Raw genomic sequence first — 19,427 nt, 5'->3', positions numbered from 1 at the left:
GCTGCAGAATTTTTGGGGGTACCGATCCCCAGATCTGTGCCTCTACACAATCCTGTCTCGGAGCTCTGCGGACAATTCCTTCGACCTCATGGCTTGGTTTTTGCTCTGACATGCACTGTCAACAGTGGGACCTTATATAGACAGGTGTGTGCCTTTCCAAATCATGTCCAATCAATTGAATTTACCACAGGTGGACTCCAATCAAGTTGTAGAAACATCTCAAGGATGATCAATGGAACCAGGATGCACCTGAGCTCAATTTCGAGTCTCACAGCAAAGAGTCACAGCAAATTTACTTATGTAAATATGGTATTTCTGKKTTTTTTGCAAACATTTCAAAAAAACTGTTTTTTGCTTTGTCATTATGGGATATTGTGTGTAGATTGATGAGGAAAACATTTAATTTAATCCATTTTAGAATAAGGCTATAACTTAACCCAATTTGAAAGGATCAGAATATTTTCCGAATGCTCTGATAAATTAAATTTACGCTACTCAAATATAAATACAATTCTAAGCTAATCCAATCTGTTATATCTGAAATGGCCATTCCAGTTTAGATGCTTACGGTAGTCTCATGTCTTAGTCTTCCCAACCCGGCGGTCATTCGGAGGTGATAAAAACATTCTAAATACATTTACATTTAAGTCATTTAGCAGACGCTCTTATCCAGAGCGACTTACAAATTGGAAAGTTCATACATATTCATCCTGGTCCCCCCGTGGGGAATGAACCCACAACCCTGGCGTTGCAAGCGCCATGCTCTACCAACTGAGCCACACGGGACCACTCTGGCTGGATTCCAATAGGAATGACAGCATACTGTGACTTGCAGGCCTTATTTTGCATGTAAACCATGTGTTTCTGGCCACTGTATTAGGGTAAAACTAGGCCCTCTAAATAAGGCCTCATGAATGATGTGTTGTATGTGCTAAAGAATTTTAATTTGAATGATAATATATTAGCTTCGAATCTCACATGGTGAAGGCCAGAGGACTGTAAATGGATGAATGCAACAACCATGTTCTCTGTCACTAACTAACAAATACAGTCATGTGTGATAACTCTACAATTCACTCAAAAGGCAAGGCACTGTGGGAAATATGCAACAACAACAAAAAAGGCTTTACACTAAGCGCCGTGTTAATTTAAAACTGAAAAGTGTGGAACTGTATAAACACTGGACCAGTGTTAAATTTAACACTATCAGTGTTGATTTAACAATTTGCTGTGAAGGTCTCAGTGACATCATCTGTGTAGTAACACTACCTATTGTTAAAATTTATTTCTTAAGCGTTATACAGGTATTAGTAGAGACACCACAACTGGTTATGTTTACATACTATTGTAACATTAATCTCTTAAGCGTTTATACAAGGCATTAGTGACACCAAATGTGTATGTTACACTGACCTATTGTAAATATTAATTCTTAAGCGTTTTTAATCAAGGTATTAGTGAACACCTAGTGTACGTTTACACTGACCTATTGTAAGAATTATTCGGCGTTAATACAGCATTCAGTGAACACCAACTGTGTATGTTTAAGACCTATTGAAACATTTATTCTTAAGCGTTTTAATACAAGTATTAGTGACAAACACCACAGTTGCATTTAACAATGATTATAGTTCTTACATTATAACGCCGCTGAGTGTTTGAAAGATCGCTGTTTAAAGGGCAACACTTTAAAAAGTTTAAATTTAACACATTTTGGCGGTTCTCCTATAAACACGTTGAAAGTGTGAAATTGAACACCCACGGTGTTAAATTTACAGAACGAATTTTTGCTGAGTAATGCAGTCCACACACTAACTAGCCCATTGCTTACAAAGACATGTTCTCCTCGATTACAATTCAAACAAATGCAAAAAATGTGAAAAGATTCAATTGATAAACTGAATTTCTTATCTGGAAAAATATGTTTGATTGTGTTTTTTGTATCCAATTGACAACATAAAGGGGGTTTCAAAATAGGTCAATACATGCATGTAGAACACTTTCCACGGTATCGATCAATCTGATCAGCATCAGTCATATCAATAAATAAACAATGATTTTCCACCACAGAGACGGGGCTGTGAATGACATATTTCCAATAATAGCCACATAGAAAAAGGAGACAGAGAAACACTTGCTTTGGCAATGTTAACATATGTTTCCCATGCCAATAAAGCCCTTGAATTGAATTGAAACAGAGAGATGGATAGACGCGCACTGATTTGTGCTTATTTCCCTGCAGTAGGTGATAGTTTTCCATAGTTTGCTTACCTAAGAGGTTCACTAAGGATTCTGTCACCTCCAGTCTTGCTGCGTGTATTTCCCCCCCCAGAGAACTGAGGAATGGGTTTCAGTAAACAGTAGCCAGTGTAGTGTAGACTCGGGACCTTTTTCTCTTCCCTGACGGCGATCAGAAACCGCAGTTTACGCAGAACAGCGCAGACCTTCTTTGTTGTCCCGTGAATCTCTTYTCCACCACCACCACCACCACTACCAGTGAGCGTGTGTGTGCTTGTGAGAGAGAAAGAGAGAGAGAGAGGGTGCGTGGAGGCTGGGCTGGGCTGGGCTAGGTTTGGCAGCAGCTGCTCGCTCTATACCCCTCCCTCTCTTCTCCTCTCTCCCTCCATCCCCTCCCTCTCTTCTCCTCTCTCTCTCCCTCCCTCTACTCTCTCTCTTCTCCTCCCTCCCCTCCCTCTCTTCTGTCGTGCCGTGATTTTCATTGAGCCGTCACTCATTGTGATTCAGTCCCACACCTCGGGCTCGTGCTACAGACCAGCACCCCCCACCTCACACGCAGCACGCCCCCCAGCCCACAAGACACCCTGAGCTGTCAGGTCCCACATAAAAAATATACTACAGTTTACTWTAGAATACTACTACAGYACTTMCTATAGAATACTACTACAGGTTACTTTRGAATACTACTAGAGTACTTAGTATAGAATACTACTACAGTACTTACTATAGAATACTAATATAGTGAATACTACTACAGTTTACTATAGAATACTACTACAGTACATACTATAGAAGCTTAATTTAATAGTTATTAGTCCCCGTCCGCTGAATGTAGTTTGATAGGTTTATTAGACATAATCTTATGTTAGGGAGGGTTACTGTCAACTCTGTCTTACAATAGATACTACAGACAGGCCCGCGACGTTCCAACTCTGCATATACGAGTTACTTATCAGACAGGCCCGATTGTTCCAACTCTTGGGTCCACAAATCAGTTCACTACAGCCAGCCCGATTGCCAACGTTTCTGACTCAATAGTTACTTACAGACAACGTTTTCTATGGTCCAACTTCTGTACCCACAATAGTTACTATAGATCAGCTTATAATTTCCGAAATGTCCAAGCTCACATGACGACAATAGTTACTTAGGCAGGACAGGCCCGGATGTCCAACTCTTCGATTACACAGTAGTTACTACAGGACAGCAAACCCGTATTGTCCAAACTTCTGACTTACAATCAGTTTACTACAGATCTTAGAGCCGAATAGTCTCAACATCTAGTCCAGACAATAAGTATACTAATACGGACAGCCGATGCCAAACTTCTTTAGTTGAACTACAATCAGTTACTTACTGTACAGCCCCTCGAAGCAATGACTACATACTAGTCTACTGGCATGTATTAGTTAACTCACATTAACAGTACCCCGGAATTGTCACTCGCAAACTCTGTCTAACTTAAGTGAGTTCACTAAAGACGAGTGCCAGAGTCCAACTCTGACTACCAAATTAGTTTAGCTACAGAACAGCCCCGATGTCACAACTCGTCCACAATAGTTACTATAGACGAGCCCGATGTCCAAGCTCGTGACATACAAATTCAGTTACCTATAGACAGCCCGATGTCCAACTTCTGTCTACCAATAGTTACTGTGACAGCCGATGTCCAACTCTGTCTACAAATAGTTAACTACAGACAGCCCGGATGTCCAACTCTGTGCTACAATAGTTACTACAGACAGCCCGATGTCCAACTCTGTCTCACAATGTTACTACAGACAGCCGATCTGTCCACTCTGTTTACAATAGTTACTACAGACCAGCCCGATGTCCAAACTCTGTCTCTTACAAATAGTTACTACAGACAGCCCGATGTCCAACTCTGTCTACAATTAGTTACTACAGACAGCCCGATGTCCAAACTCTTGTCCACATAGTACTGATAAGACAGAGGCCGATGTCCAATCTCTGTCGTGACAATTGTTTACTACAGGACAGCCCGTGTCCAACTCTTTTACAATACATTAGTACAGACAGAAGCCCATGTCCAACTCTGTCTACAATGTTACTACAGCAGCCCGGATGTCCAACGGCTGTCCCACAATGTACTAGTAGACAGCCCGATGTCCACTCTGTCTACAATAGTTACTGTAGACACCCTTCTACTCTGTCTACAATAGTTACTACATGACAGCCCGATGTCCAACTCTGCACTACAATAGAATACTGTTCGACCAGCAGCCGATGGTCCAATCTCTGTCTACAATTATATAACTGTAGATCAGACCCGGATGTCCAACTTGTCTACAATAGATACTGTAGACAGCCCAGATATTGGTCCGAACTCTGTCTCTCAATAAGTACTACAGGACAGCCAGAGTCCAACCTTATGGACTACAATAGTTTACTACAGACAGCCGCATTGTCCAACTCTGATATACATTATTACTACAGCGACAGCCCGAGTCCAACATTCTAGGAGTACAATGATACTATCAGGACGCCTCGACTGTCCCACTCTGGTACTTACAATAGTTACTACAGACAGCCCGATGCTACCAACTCTAGACTACAAATAGACTACGCAGACAGCCCGATGCCAATATTCTGTCTTACATATAGTTACTGTAGGACAGCCCGATGTCCAACTCTTCTCCAATTAGTTACTGATAGACAGCGCCACGATATGTCCAACCTTCTGTCTACCAAAATAGTTATACCAGACCAGCCCGCGCATGTCCCAACTTCTGATCTAGAATAGTTACTACAGACAGCCCAATGTCCAACCTCTGACATACAAGTAGGTACTATAGACAGCCCGATGCCTCCAAAACTCTGGACTCACAATATGTTACTACAAAGACAGCTCCTCGGAATGTCCAACTTCTGATACAATATTACTACAGACAGCCCGATGTCCAACTCTGTCTACAATAGTTACTGTAGACAGCCCGGTGTCCAACTCTGTCGTCCACATAGTTTTACTGGTAGACAGCCCGATGTCCAATCTCTGAACAAATACAATATTACTACAGACAGACCCAAAAGATGTCCATACTCTGAGTAGAAATAGTTACTACAGACAGCCCAATGTCCAACTCTGACTACAATTAAGATACTTGTAGACACCCCGTGTCCAACTCTGACTACAATAGCTACTTACAGACAGCCCGATGTCCAACCTCTGTTCTACAAATAGATAGCTGTTAGACAGCCCTCTCGGATGTCCACTCTGACTTACAGTAGATACATGTTAGAAGCCCGATTGTCCAACTCTGACATACATAGTTACTGTAGACAGCCCGATGTCCATACTCTGTCTACCAATAGTTACTGTAGACGCCGATGTCCAAACTCTGACTACATATAGTTACACAGACAGAGCCCGATGTCCAACTCTGATAACATAGTTATACAGACAGCCCGATGTCCAACTCTGTCTACAATATTATACAGACAGCCCGATGTCCAACTCTGACTACATAGTTACTTACAGGACAGCCCTATGTCAAACTCTGTCTACAAATAGATTACCTGTAGACAACCCGATGTCCAACTCTGTCTACAATAGCTTATACAGACAGCCCGAGTCCAACTTTCTGACCTTACAATAAGTTACTGTAGGACAGCCCGTGTCCAACTCTGGATTACAATAGATACATAGTAGACAGCGCCAGATGTCCATTAACTCTTACTACAGATGTTACTCTTACAGGAGCAGGCCCCACCGACCAACTCTGTCGACGAATAGTTTACTTACAGATCACCGCCCCCGATGTCAAACCTTCGTTTGACGAATAGTTACTACAGACAGGCCCTTATTGTCAACTTTGTCTACATTAGTTACTACAGTCAGCCCTTATGTCCAACATCTGTTCCACTTATAGTTACTGTAGACAGCCCCGATGTCCAACTCTGTTTCTTACAATAGTTATCTGTAGACTCAGCCCCTCGGAATTCCAACTCTGACTACAATAGTTACTACAGACAGCCGATTTCCACTCTGTCTACAATAGTTCTGTAGACAGGGCTCGATGTCAACTCTGTCATACAATAGTTACTGTGACAGCCGATTAGTCCAACTCTGACTACCAATATAGTTACTACAGGACAGCCCGAGTCCCAACTCTGTCTACATAGTTACTGTAGACAGCCCAGATGTCCAACTCTGACTACATAGTTTACTACAGACAGCCTCCGATGTCCAACTCTGTCTCAATAGTACTCAGACAGCCGATGTCCAAACTCTCTGACTACACAATATTAGGTACCAGGACAGCCCGATGATCAAGCTTCTGCTACAATAGTTACTAGTAGACAGTCCACACTGTACCAACTCTGACTACAATAGATGACTACAGGACAGGCCCGAATGTCCAACTCTGTCACAATAGTTACTACAGACAGCCCGACTGTTCCACTCTGTCAGCAATAGTTTTACTATTCAGGACAGCACAACGATGCTCACAACAACTCGTGACGTACAATATTACTACAGATCAGCCCGACTGTTCCAACTCTGTCTACAATAAGTTTACTACCAGACGGCTCGATGATCCCAAACTGCTAGACTACAATAGATCACTGTAGACAGCCGGATTGGTCCTCAACTCTGTGCATACAATAAGATAACTGTAGACAGCATCCGCTTCTGATGTTCAATTCCTCCTGTTCTACCAACTAAGAATCAACATTAGGATCATTTACTGTATGACCTAGGCGCGATCGTTCCAGACTCTGTCTCACAATAGTTTACTATCAGGGTACAGCCCGATGGTCCAACTTCTGAGCCACTTATCAGATTACTACAAAGAACAGAGACCCTTTAGAATTGATAGCACTCTTGTCACAAATTAGTTGTGCATTATACTAGACAGCGCCCTCACGATGTCCAACTCTGAGGGTACCATGTTACTATAACCCAGCCCGATGTCCAACTCTGGACATACAATAGTTACTACTACAGGCACAGACCCGGATCGTCTTCCCCACAACACATCTGACTACACACTAGTTAGATACACGACAGGACCCGGAATGTCCAACACTCTCGTCTCCCACTTATGGTTACTGTAGACTTAAGCGGACGACCTTCAACTCTGTCTCCATATCTGTAGACCAGGAGGCTCGGTCCGATGTCAACTCTGAACTACTAAAATGTAGTTCACACTAACAGACAGCCAGTGTCAACTCTATGACTAGTAGTTAGCGTGTACTTAAGGCGAGTGGTGCGGAACTCTGACTACAATAGATTACTTATAGACAGCCTCCGCATTGTCCCATGAACTCTGACTAACTCTCCAATACGTTAAACTTACAGACAGCCCAGGATTGTCCAACTCTGACTACAATAGTTTACTAAGAGCAGCCCGATGGTGCTCACACTCTGTCTACACATAGTTATTGTAGGGACAGCCTGCATTATTGTCCAACTCTGTCTCCCACTCTAGTTACCTTTTAGACAGCCCGATTTTCCAACTCTTGTACAATACAAGTAGTATATACAGACAGCACCCGTGTCCACTCCTTGTTGAGTAATAGTTACTACAGACAGAGGTCCCCAATGTCCAACTTTGACTACAATAGCATACTGTAGACAGCCCGATGTCCAACTCTGACTACATAGATACTACAGACAGGGGCACCGTATGTCCAACTTGTCTACAATAGATACTGTAGGACAGCCGATGTTCCAACTCGTGACTACAGTAGTACTGTAGCAGCCCCGGCATGTCCGGGTACTCTGACTACAATAGTTTACTGTAGACAGCCCGATGTCCAACTCTGTCTACAATCAGTTACTCGTAGACAGGCCCGTGTCCAAACTCTACTACAATAGTTACTACAGACAGCCGATGTCCAACATCTGTCTACATAGTTACTACAGACAGCCCGATGTCCAACTTCTGTCTACAATCGTTACTACAGACAGCCCGATGTCCCAACTCTGACTACAAATAGTTACTAAGCGGGACACCCCCGGATGTCACCATAAAGAACTCTGTCGGTACAAATAGATCACTACGTAGACAACCCTGAATGTGTCGATCTCGTCCATATCTATATAGTTACTACGAGCAGCTCCTGGTATGTAACTAACTCTTTGTGTTGAACAATAGGTTATAACTCTGTGAACAGGCTTCCTATGTCCCAACCTATGGACTACATAGATACTGTGACAGTCCCGATGTCCAACTGCTGTCTACAATAGTACTGTAGACAGGGTGCTCCCACATGTCCACTCTGCTCTTCAAATAGTTCTACAGACAGCCTGATGTCCAACTCTGTCTACAATAGGTTACTACAGGACAGCCGCGATGTCCAACGTCTTGTCTGTAAATAAAAAGTTCACTAACAGACAAGCCCGTTGTCTTAGTCTGTCTTACAATGTTACACAGGACAGCGCCGATGTCCAACTTCTTGTGCTCGAATAGTTTACTGTAGACAGCGATGTTCCAACTTCTGTGGTCTACAATAGTTTACTACAGGACAAGGCCCCGAGTGTCAACTCTGTCTACAATAATACTACAGGACAGCCCGATGTCAAACTCTGTCCACTAATATAGTTACTGATAGTCTTAACCCAGATGTTCCAAAGTCTGTTCTACCTATAGTTAACATACGAGACAGCCACCTGTGCAGTTATAGTTCCAAACTCTGTCTACAAATTAGTTACTGTGTAGACAGCCCGATGTCCAACATCTGATCTATTCTCTAATAGTTACTAGTAGACAGCCCGATGGTCCAACCTGACTTACTCAAAATAGTTATCCTAACAGACTAGCCCGGTATGTCCAAACTATGGCCCTACAATAGTGTTGTGACTACATCTCTCCTTTCTCCCGAAGTTTGACCTGTTCACTTGCATCCTTCCAATAGCCATTTGTGCAAAGCGAAACAGACTGTGCTGCAAACTGCAAACTCCTTTCTAGGCCTCCCATGTGTCCTACACCATAGTCAATGCGCTTTTACATTTGTGGGAAGTAGTGGAACGAGGCACACTTCCAGGATTGAAGGAAGATGATTAATTACGGACGCCTACCAATCGAATGAGGCTTGGGACGTCAGAATGGTTTCTAATCGTCGCGATAAATAGATGAACGGATTACCATCGAGATTTCTTGAAATGAAATTTCCCTTATGAAGTTCTGAAGCTCCTGCATTAGGTTTGAAATGGTTGTCTATCATACATCTACTTTATTCTTACCTCTGCTTGTCCAGACGGATACGTTCATCATTAGACCGCTTTACCATCATCCTTCATGGTACTTGTGCTTCTGTCCTCTAAATTAATAATAAATAAAATTCAGACTGCTAGAGTAGGACTGTGTAAAGGTTGGCAGCTTTAAAAATAGCTCCTGGATGCCATTTGATTTTGAATTGTTGTGCATCAGATTCTTGTGAACTTGGTCATTTCCACAGGACTGTCATTCTATACGACGATATGGTTTGGGAGATACAGAAAGTAACCTGTTCTGAACTGTTCAGAGATGTTATATTATAGAGACTAGGATTGAGGCATGGGTTTGGTTTCAGTTCAAGACGAGTAAATTAACTTGAATTATATTGATGAGTCTTCTATTCTTCCGCTGATTTATAGCAAGGCTACAATATAATGGTGTGATTCACACTTTGGGGTGTGTTACCCAATTTGAGCTGGTGCAATTCAAATATAAGAGTCATGGGCTTTTGAACCCAGTAGAAATGAACGGTACTTACTACCTTCATTCTTACAGTATGTCGATCTCTAATTACTTAAGTGGGAGATATATGACAATTGCCTGGATAGAACTGGTGCTAATTCTTTATCATGTTTGTAGATCTTTGACTGGTTTGATTGTCATATGTGATAGCTTAACTACACCATGGGGCGGAGGTAGCCTGTGGTTTAGCCTTGTCGTCTGCCCCTGAAACCCAAAGGATCATATAAGGTAATTAACCCACTGTTCCGTAGGTCCGTCATTGAAATAAGAATTTGTTCTTAACTGGATCTTGCCTAGTAAATAAGGTTAAATAGATATTATAAAATCAAATAATAAAAAATTAGGAGGCCTTTACCTATATGCTGAGCGATGCCAGGTCTGAGTTCTTACCTATATCTGACAGAGCCAGGCTTGAGAATTTCTTCTATATCGACAGGAGTACCAGGTGTTTTATTCTGAGTTAGATATTACTTTATAACTCATTATAAATCTAAGACAGTGCCAGGCAGAGTATCTTACCTATATTGACAGAGCCAGGCTGAGTATTCTTAGCCTATATTCTGACAGAGCAGGGGTATGAGTTACTCTACCTATATCTGACAGAGCCAGGCGAGTATCTTTTACTATTATTCTGGACAGAGCTCAGGCTGTGGGTAGTATTTACCGTGAATATCTGACAGAGCAGTGCTGTAGTTTATCTGACAGAGCCAGGTCTGAGTATTTACTATTATCTGGCATCTGAGTTGCCAGGCTGAGTATCTTTACCTTAGTATCTGCACAGAGCCAGTCTGAGTATCTTACCTATATCTTGTACAGGACAGAAGGCCAGGCCTGCAGTATCTTATCCTTAATTCTGACTAGTGCCAGGGGTGGCATATCTTACCTATATCTGACAGAAACCAGAGCTACTGAGTATCATTACCTATATTGACAGAGCCAGGCTGAGTCTACTTTTACCTATTATGTCTGTACAGCAGCCCAGAGAGTCTAGTATCTTACCTATATCTGACAGAGCCTAGGCCTGTGAGTGATCTTACCTATTATCTGACAGAACCAGCTGAGTATCTTACCCTTATATTCAATTCAATTCAATTCAAGGGGCTTATTGGCATGGGAAACATGTGTTAACTGATTGCAAAGCAAGTGAGGATAGATAATACACCAAAATTTGAAAAATAAACAATGGACAAATTAACTCAGTAAACATCTCACATTACTGAAGTTTCCAAAACAATAAAGACATTACAAGGACTGTCATATTATATTATATACCAGGTGTTTTTTGTGAAACAATATCATGTTACAACATGGTTTCTCCCAAGCACACAGTTAAATACAATAAGGTGTCATTACTGGTGCGGTTTGTATTCCTACTAGGGAATGGTGGTTTGTTCTTCACTGGTTGCCTTTCTGTCCGGGCAAACTATTAATTGTCACAATTCTGCTGCTGTGATGGGCACACTGTGGAATTTCACCCCAGTCAGCCCTGATGTGGAAGTTTATCCGAAAATTCGATTTTGTTTTCATACAATTCTTTTTACTGTTCTGGATCTGTGAATTCTTGAGGGAAGTAGTATGTCCCACGTCCCTCATAATTGGATACATTGGGCCGAGATTGTTAGGAAGTGCCCCAGGCTCAGTTTTCCACCTCATTTCCTCCGGTAACGGCGACCCCGTGAGCACATAGCACTGTCTTCTCTTGAGGAGCTCATGCTGCCTACGGCGGCCTTTCTCATATAGCAGGCCTAGGCCTATTGCTCACTGGAGTCTGTATTCTCATAGTCAAAGCTTTCCTTAGAGTTGGGGTCAGTCACAGTGGTCAGGTATTCTGCCCGGTGTTACTCTACTGTTTAGGGCCACATAGCATTCTAGTTTGCTCTGTTTTTTGTTAAATTCTTTCCACTTGTGTCACTATTATTATCTTTTTTTGTTTTTTTCCTTCATGATTTAGGTTAAGTAATTGGGTCTATGATCTCGCATATTAGCTGTTTTGGCGGTTGTCCTGGGCTGGTCTCTGGGCTGGTTGTTGTGTGATTTGTGAACATGAGCCCTTCAGGACCAGCCATCTGCTTAGGGGGAGCTCTTTCCAGGAGGGTGGTTTCATCCTCTGTATGGGTGATGGCTTGTTAATGGCAAGGGGTCCCGCGGGAGATCGCTTGCCTTTTAGGTATTGTTGGTGTGGTCCTGGAATAGTTAACGGCGTTCTTTTCTGGATTTTTTGATATTTAATTATGTTGACGGTGATCGGCCTAATTCTTGCTCTGCATTGCTTATTATTTGGTGTTTTCTACGTTCCTGTACACGGAGATATTTTTGCAGAATTTCTGCATGCAGTGAGTCTCAATTTAGTGTGTTCTTTGTCCCATTTTGTGAAATCTTGGATGGGTGAGCGGACCCCAGACCTCCACAACCTAAAGGCAATTAGGAGCTCTATGACTGATTCAAGTTATTTTTAGCGCTACGATTCCTAATCTGGTTATGTTGAATTTATGTTCACTTTTGATGGCATTTAGAATGCCTTCTTTGCCTTGTCTCGTCAGATCGTATCTTAGAGCTCATGTGAAAGCTACCTGTGGTGCTGAGCTGTTTAGGCCGAGCGGGTATGTATAGTTTTTTGTGTGCTCTAGGGGGCGACCATAACGGCGGATCTTTAGAAATGGAATTTGGTAGTTGGTCCTGGCGGACTGGACCTTTTTGAGTAACATCATTATTTTGGGTCTACTGAGAGATTTCTGTCAGGGCCGCAGGTCTGGTACGATCTGTGCAGAAAGTTGCTATGCTGTCTGTTGATAGGCCCTCCTTTGGTTGCGTGACTAGAGGCACCAGATCATCAGGCAAACGCAGTTTGGGCATTTGATCTATCGAGTATTATTTCTCCGGACATTAGAGTGTGAGGGACGGGTGCTGCAGACTGTTCTACATGCTCGGCGCCCAACTCTTGATATATATTTAGAAGAGGGTGGTGGTGGGACTTAGTCTTGCAGATCTCCTATGTGCGGTCTCTATCCCCCGACGACCCTGTGGGGGAGAGATAATAATTGTACGATTAATTGTGTGGGTCTTTTTGCCAATTTTTAACGCCACTTCATGTTCGGTTTGTGTTGTACATGGATTATAATGTCGTATGTTTTACCGCCCAACATATTCTTGATACAGTCGCAGGTGCAAGTATAGATCGTTTTATACCGTCTTATATCGAACAGAGCCCAGGTCTGATTGTAGATCTTACGCTGGATTAGTATCCTGGGTTACAGACACTTGACAGGGACTTCCAGTCAAGTCTATCCACCTTTATTTTATCATGACAGATTGGCAGCAGGACCGTTGCAGAGTTTAGTTTGTACCTATATCTGACAGATGGCCAGGGTGGACTGAAGTTATATTATTGAAATTAACTGAGAGTCATTACATCATAATAGAATAGATCTTTAGAATTTAAGAATTCAAGTATGATGTGGAACGATGATCCAGTATTGTTGTGATGTTAATGCAGAGTAGGTCTTAGGTAGGATTTGAGTCGGTCCGGATAGTATTACTCGCAGCCGTCAGTTGTGTGATATTGTGTGTGTAAGTCTGTGTGTGTATGTTGTTTGTGTGAAGTGCCACGGCCTTGGTAGTAATACACTGAATGGATATGCCATGTTCTAACTGGTATTTCACTTCTCAGCTCATGAATTTGGGTTTCTTTGGTGAGAACGAATGAATACCTTCTTGTCCAATCACAGTGATTAAGTCACACCTTTCAGTTATTAGTGTAGTGGGGCGGTGGTGGCTTGGGGGGGGGGTTGGATGTATGATAAGGCCTGCAGCTGGTCCCTTTCCATAGTTAGCACAGCAAGGTGGTTGGCCATATGTAATCAGCATGTTCAGTTTGGTGGATCGGTTCATGATTCTTCAGAGTTTACCATTTCCTTAGGTTTGAATTCAGAGGAGTTCATTTTTAACACTAGTTATGATACCGAGTTAAAATTACCACTTAGTGGTGTAATAGATAAAGTACAAGACCCCATGTTGTTTGGTGTCTATATCCAACCGACCCAATCATATCATCATATTTCCCAGCATTGCTCTATTGTAGGTTGCTTTTTTGTAATTGTTATGTTTCATTTATCTGTGTTTTGGCATGTACCAGTTGATTGATAAATTTCGATCCTCATGTACTTCAAATATATAAATTAAATCATAAATATAATATTTTTTCACTATCTAATCTTTTACTTGGACTTATTGCCACCACTTCTAATGAAAATGTTGTGGGTTCCTTATTTTATAGATTATCCGTTTAAGGTGTCTCATTCTTTAGTATTCCCAACCCACGTGTAGTATTCTGACTAGTACTGAGTGATTCAGTTGTAAAATGGTTTTTTTCGTTATAGAACAATGATTGTGATTGGTGCCATTCACTGGCTCGAGTGGTTAGCTACATCAACACTTTGTCCAGGGCCAGCAACTTACAGGCCTCTGAGTGCAGGCCTGTAACTAGACATTTCAGGCCTACTTGGCCCTAATTAGGGTAGGTAACAAAGATAATCTCCCTCAAAAAGGAGTTGGTTTCCCATTATGAAATGATGGGATCCATTGATTGTGTGATAAATCATTGAAAATTGTTTTTAACTTGAAAGTTCCCAATGAGAATTCCTATGTTCACGTCACCTTGGTTGGCAGGTCAACAGGCTGAAAATCATGACGAGGGATTTAAATGTGCGCTACGACACACATTTCCGGCTTTCTAATTTCCTCACTTAGCTCATATTTTCTAAACAACTCACTCCCTCTAGCCATTGCTGTTCTTTTTGTTTGGGTTTCTGTGATTTGTTCTAGAGGTTTAAGGGAGAGAGGAGAATTCAACCAGAAACTGGTACCCTGGGGAATGATGTATAGTCATGTATAGATGCCTCTTAAACCAACATCTTGTACCTTGACGGGCGCATCTTGAATCATTCCGTCAATTTCCTTGGGTCCTGTAGACGGGCCAAACATGTCATCTGGTTTTATAGATTTTTTTTCTTTTTGGAGCATGTCGAGGACTCTCAGCAGGTTTGTTCCAACCCCATTGGTTCTTAGAACTTGGAGATGACCCTAAATGGGTCTCGTTTAATTCTGCTACTCCTCCATTCCTGCTCCGCGCTGCCTCCCTTAACCCACTCCGTCAAGCCTGTCCTTCATAACCCGCTCTTCATCCCCCTTGTGTCAAACGGACTGCGCATTTCTAGTCCATACTATTGTTACCTCTTCCGTTCCACTCAATCTACTTGCCTTCAGAGTTCTCTATGCCGTGCTTCACCTCCTCTATCCACGCACCATCTGAAGTTGCCTGTCAGTCTCATCTTCTGTTGCTCACTCCTTACACGTGCCTCTGCTCCTCACTCCTCCTCCATATGACTTCCGAAGAAGGAAACTAGCTGTCACCTGAATCCCAAGGCTGATGCGCAGTTGCAAGTCCTTGCCCTCACTCACTGCATCACTCCTTCCTCTACCAGGTTTAGGTCTGGGAATCAGTTGTTTTGTCATATGGGTCTATGTTTCTTTATCGCTTCTGAATGCTGTCCACCGCTATTGGTCCCTTCTTTGCATAGCCTCTGTCTGCTCTAGTATCAGCCCTCCCTTCTTATCTATGGATGTTCATTCCTCTTGCTGGTAAGTAATGCTACCTTGATCAAACTCCTCATCACGTCTCTTCTAATCGTTTTTGTTCTGTAGTGCTTCATTTGGAATGTCCTCACTCACTGTCTCAGTTCGTCTCTTCTGGGCTGTCACTCCTACCTCTTTTATCCAGATGTCTGTATAAAGCTTGTAGATTGCTTGAGTTCACCATATCATCCGATTGTCTCGTGTATTCTGAGTCGACTCTCGTCTTCTTTTGAGTGGTCTCTTTATGGTATCTTGTCTAGATTAACCTGCATTTCCTTCATGGACGAGTCCTTCATACCCTGGTACGCAGTCCTCACTCTGGGTGCTCCTTTTGTCTAGATCCACTTCCGCCGTCTTGTCATGACTTGCTCCTACGTCAGCTCATTGCTGAGGTCCTTTACATAACTCCTCTAACCTGCTCCCATCTCTGCTTCATCACGCAAGTTTGACCTTCTGTCTTTGTTCGCCCGTTGATCTAATGGTTCTCTCTCTTTCACTCCTCCTCAGCCCTTTTGTGGGACGCTCCGTTCCATTATTTGTCACATGGCTCTAGTCGGGCTTATTCTTTCTCTCCTATTTTTGATCACTGCACATTTGATGTCCGTCCTCTTTTGGGCTATGTACCATCGTTGGCCAACCAGCAACACCAGGCTTTTTCTAGTCGTCCTCTGACTAATCACGTCTCCGTCCCTTGATTCCTCAAATGTGTTATCGCTCTCCGTGTTCCCAGTCCTTCCTCCTCTTTCCCTTTGAGTCGTCATTTCGTGCGATATGTGTCAATCAGTTTTGATCTCTTGAGTCGTATCTAACATCATGTGGGTATTGTTTTATCGCACTTTGAGGAGTCTATAGGTCTCCATCGGGTATTGTCTTTGAATATCTCTTGCGTCTCTCTGAGTTCCGTCAGTGGGGAATGCTGGGACCTCTCAGCCTCGTTGACAATCGTTGCGTCCACGTCCTTGGGCGTCATTGTCTGTACTCTTGCATCCAGCCTGTTTTATGCTAGATCCACGTTTTGCTTCTGCCATCCTACCGTTAGACTTCATGATTGCTCTCTAACCTAGGGTATTTTGTCTAGTTCAGCCTTCTTGACCCCTGTCGTTCTTGAGGGTAGGGTAGATAATGATGCCTTCTCCTCATGCTAGTCTTTCTTGAATCCCTTTTGAGTCGTCACCTTCGCTGGGTTCTCACTTTCTACTTGGAGGAATAGCTAACTCTTGTACTTTTTATCTGCTGGTTCCCTACATAGTCCCCTCTCGATTTTTGGAGTCTCACGCTTCTTTATTCGCCTCTACAAGTTCAACGTCGGTCGTCATTCTCAATCTCGCTCACTATCTGTTTGTCCTCTATGTCTCTGCTATTTCCTTCTTATTAAAACCGCCAGATCAAGAAATAGTTGAGATCGTGTACCGAGAGGTTGTTAAAAGACAGGAAGGAAAGATTGTAAGGCCGCATAGAGCAGGGACAGGGCCTAAGTCTGCTACTATATCGAGTTCACATCGATATCTTACTTCAGTGACTATCATATTATTCTCTTCTCCTTCAGTTTCATCACAATTTCATCTCCTTAATCAGTATCCTCGTGGCTCTTTAGTCTCTCTCGCGCTCCTACCATAGGGCTTCTACTCTTAAAAGCGGGTTGACTCCTCCTGCCTCGCTCCTCCTCTTCTGTCTGCTTCACGATTCGTACTTGTGCGACTGCCGACTTTCTCTGGCATCGTGCCCCATTCCAAACATACTCTGCCAGTCTCATCATCAGTATCGACCATTGGTCAATGCTGCTAGCGCAGTGGCGCGTGCTGCTGTATTAAAGCCTTTGTTGCTTCCTGCTGTTTCAGCTTTCTTCCTTTTCTAACCATCGTTTATCTATGCGACTAGTCATAGCGTGACGTGTGATCTCAATTGGAAACTACATTCTCGTCTGCCTTGTGGGACTACTATCTCATCTTAAGTCTCTTCTCCTCTGCTCACTCTCTTTCTCTAGTCCTCCTGCCTTCCTGCCATGGGACTACTGTGACTTCCCCTCTATCTGGTATTTCCATATTGCTCAACACCATGCCTCTCTTTATACTCCTCGATAGCTGTCCTGCTTATATTAAAATAAACTGAGCGTGTGCGATCATTCACTCTTGCTGGTACTACTGCATCTCTGTTTGCTTCCAGTATATCATATGTGAAATGCCCGTCATCCTATCTCTTTTAATCATCTGTTTTTTCCTGCCTCCACTTATTAACTATAATATGTACCTGCCGCTCGCGTGGTATCCATTACCTCCTCTGCCGTGGACTAGTCCTCTGCATATCTCTATCTGTTCTCACTTTAGTTTCTCTCATGTAGAAGCCTATGCTTCCTATTTAAATTCCACCTAACTCACTTTCTCTGTTGTTAGTGATATCAATATGATTTAGAGCTGGATACCTAAGTGAGAACTCTCTCTCCTCGTAAGCGGGGAGCTCTGCATGTTTATACTGTATCTTCGCATCGAATAGAATAATAACGTTATCTACGTCTCTTCTAAGTTGTTTCATGGTGTTTTTTGTGGAGGCTTTACTGTAGTTTATTATACTATATAACGTACCTGGGGAGGTAATCATTTTACATCTGGGACTACGTGACTAACTGTCTTGATTACATGTATTCTGACTAAATGATATACATATACTGTTACTGTTAGTTTGATAACTGTGATAGATGGGACTTCTGCGGATTGCAGTATACTGTCCCGTTTATGTTTCAAGTGTCATTTTGTGGGACTGTTACTGTCTTAGCTATATTGTTGAGTAATTTACTGGTTGCTAAAAAGAAAACTTGTACAGTCTGTAGTCGATAGTTAATTACATGTAGTGTCTTTAAATTTGCCCGTGATATTACCTGTAGCTTCTGGTGTCTTGAGTATTTTGCATAGTGTTTTTTTAAAATGACTTGTCTTATTGACATAAAGTGGAAGTTTCTCCTTCAGGAAACCTACTGGGAGATAAGATACTAAATAGAGCAATTGGTTCCAAGTACAGTAGTAGTGGTAGAATCTGTTCCGTCTGAACCAGGACATGTCAGATGCTGTCTGCTTTTTCTGCAAATTTGTTGTGGACACACATATATGGATCTTATTTATTGTGCATGTTCTGCGCTAGTTTCTCAACTTATGGGTGCATCAATGGAAATTGGGAGGAGGGGGAAATAGGCAGACGGTGTATATTAATACTTTGTAGATATTTCGATATAGTTAAAAGTCGTCATGGTTTTTTTCGGACCTGGTTAGTTGTTTATCTCTGATAATACTGTAGTATTCCTATTAGTTTTTCTATAAGATTTATGTATCAGTAGGGTACCTAGCACATGCTCGAGGGATTATAACATGTCTCGTAACTTATTATTATTATACAGTCAGCTATTTATACTTACTGTGAGTTACGCTTACAAATTCTATAGTAATTTGCTGTGTAGTATTTCGGTTATAGGTTAGTATCGTGTTAGTCAGAGTCTTCTTTTGTAAGCAGGGTTACGCTACTTGTGAGTAAGTAGTTCTTAAGTTAAGTACTGTCTTAATGTATTCTATGTCATTATTAACTCATACGAGCTTGTCTTAGTGAAGGGGGGGTTTAATTTCAGTATAGTAAAACGTAATAGTTTCTAATAGTCGTACTGTAGTAAGTATTCTATAGGTACTACCTGTCTCCCATGAGTTCTGTTATATTCACAGTTACTACAGTTACTCTAGTATATATGGTGAACGTGACTCGTCTTTCAGCTGTTTGATTCTCATAGTCTAGTACCTATGTTGCTAGTTTGGTATATTCTCATCATGATGTAAGTGTCTGTGTTATGTTCGTCGTATTATTATTGGTCGTGTG

At 42.2% G+C, this 19,427-nt stretch overlaps 1 pseudogene; it reads right to left on the bottom strand.

The window, feature by feature from the left end:
- LOC112072652 (neuronal migration protein doublecortin-like) overlaps window positions 1-16,545 on the bottom strand; it is a 105,215-nt pseudogene extending 88,670 nt beyond the window's left edge.
- Window positions 16,546-19,427: the final 2,882 nt, after the last annotated feature.

Source organism: Salvelinus sp. IW2-2015, unplaced genomic scaffold (genome assembly GCF_002910315.2).
Source record: "Salvelinus sp. IW2-2015 unplaced genomic scaffold, ASM291031v2 Un_scaffold1989, whole genome shotgun sequence".
Lineage (NCBI taxonomy): Eukaryota > Metazoa > Chordata > Actinopteri > Salmoniformes > Salmonidae > Salvelinus > Salvelinus sp. IW2-2015.
Note: the sequence above shows the minus strand (reverse complement) of the source record. Positions and strands in the feature narration are given on the sequence as shown.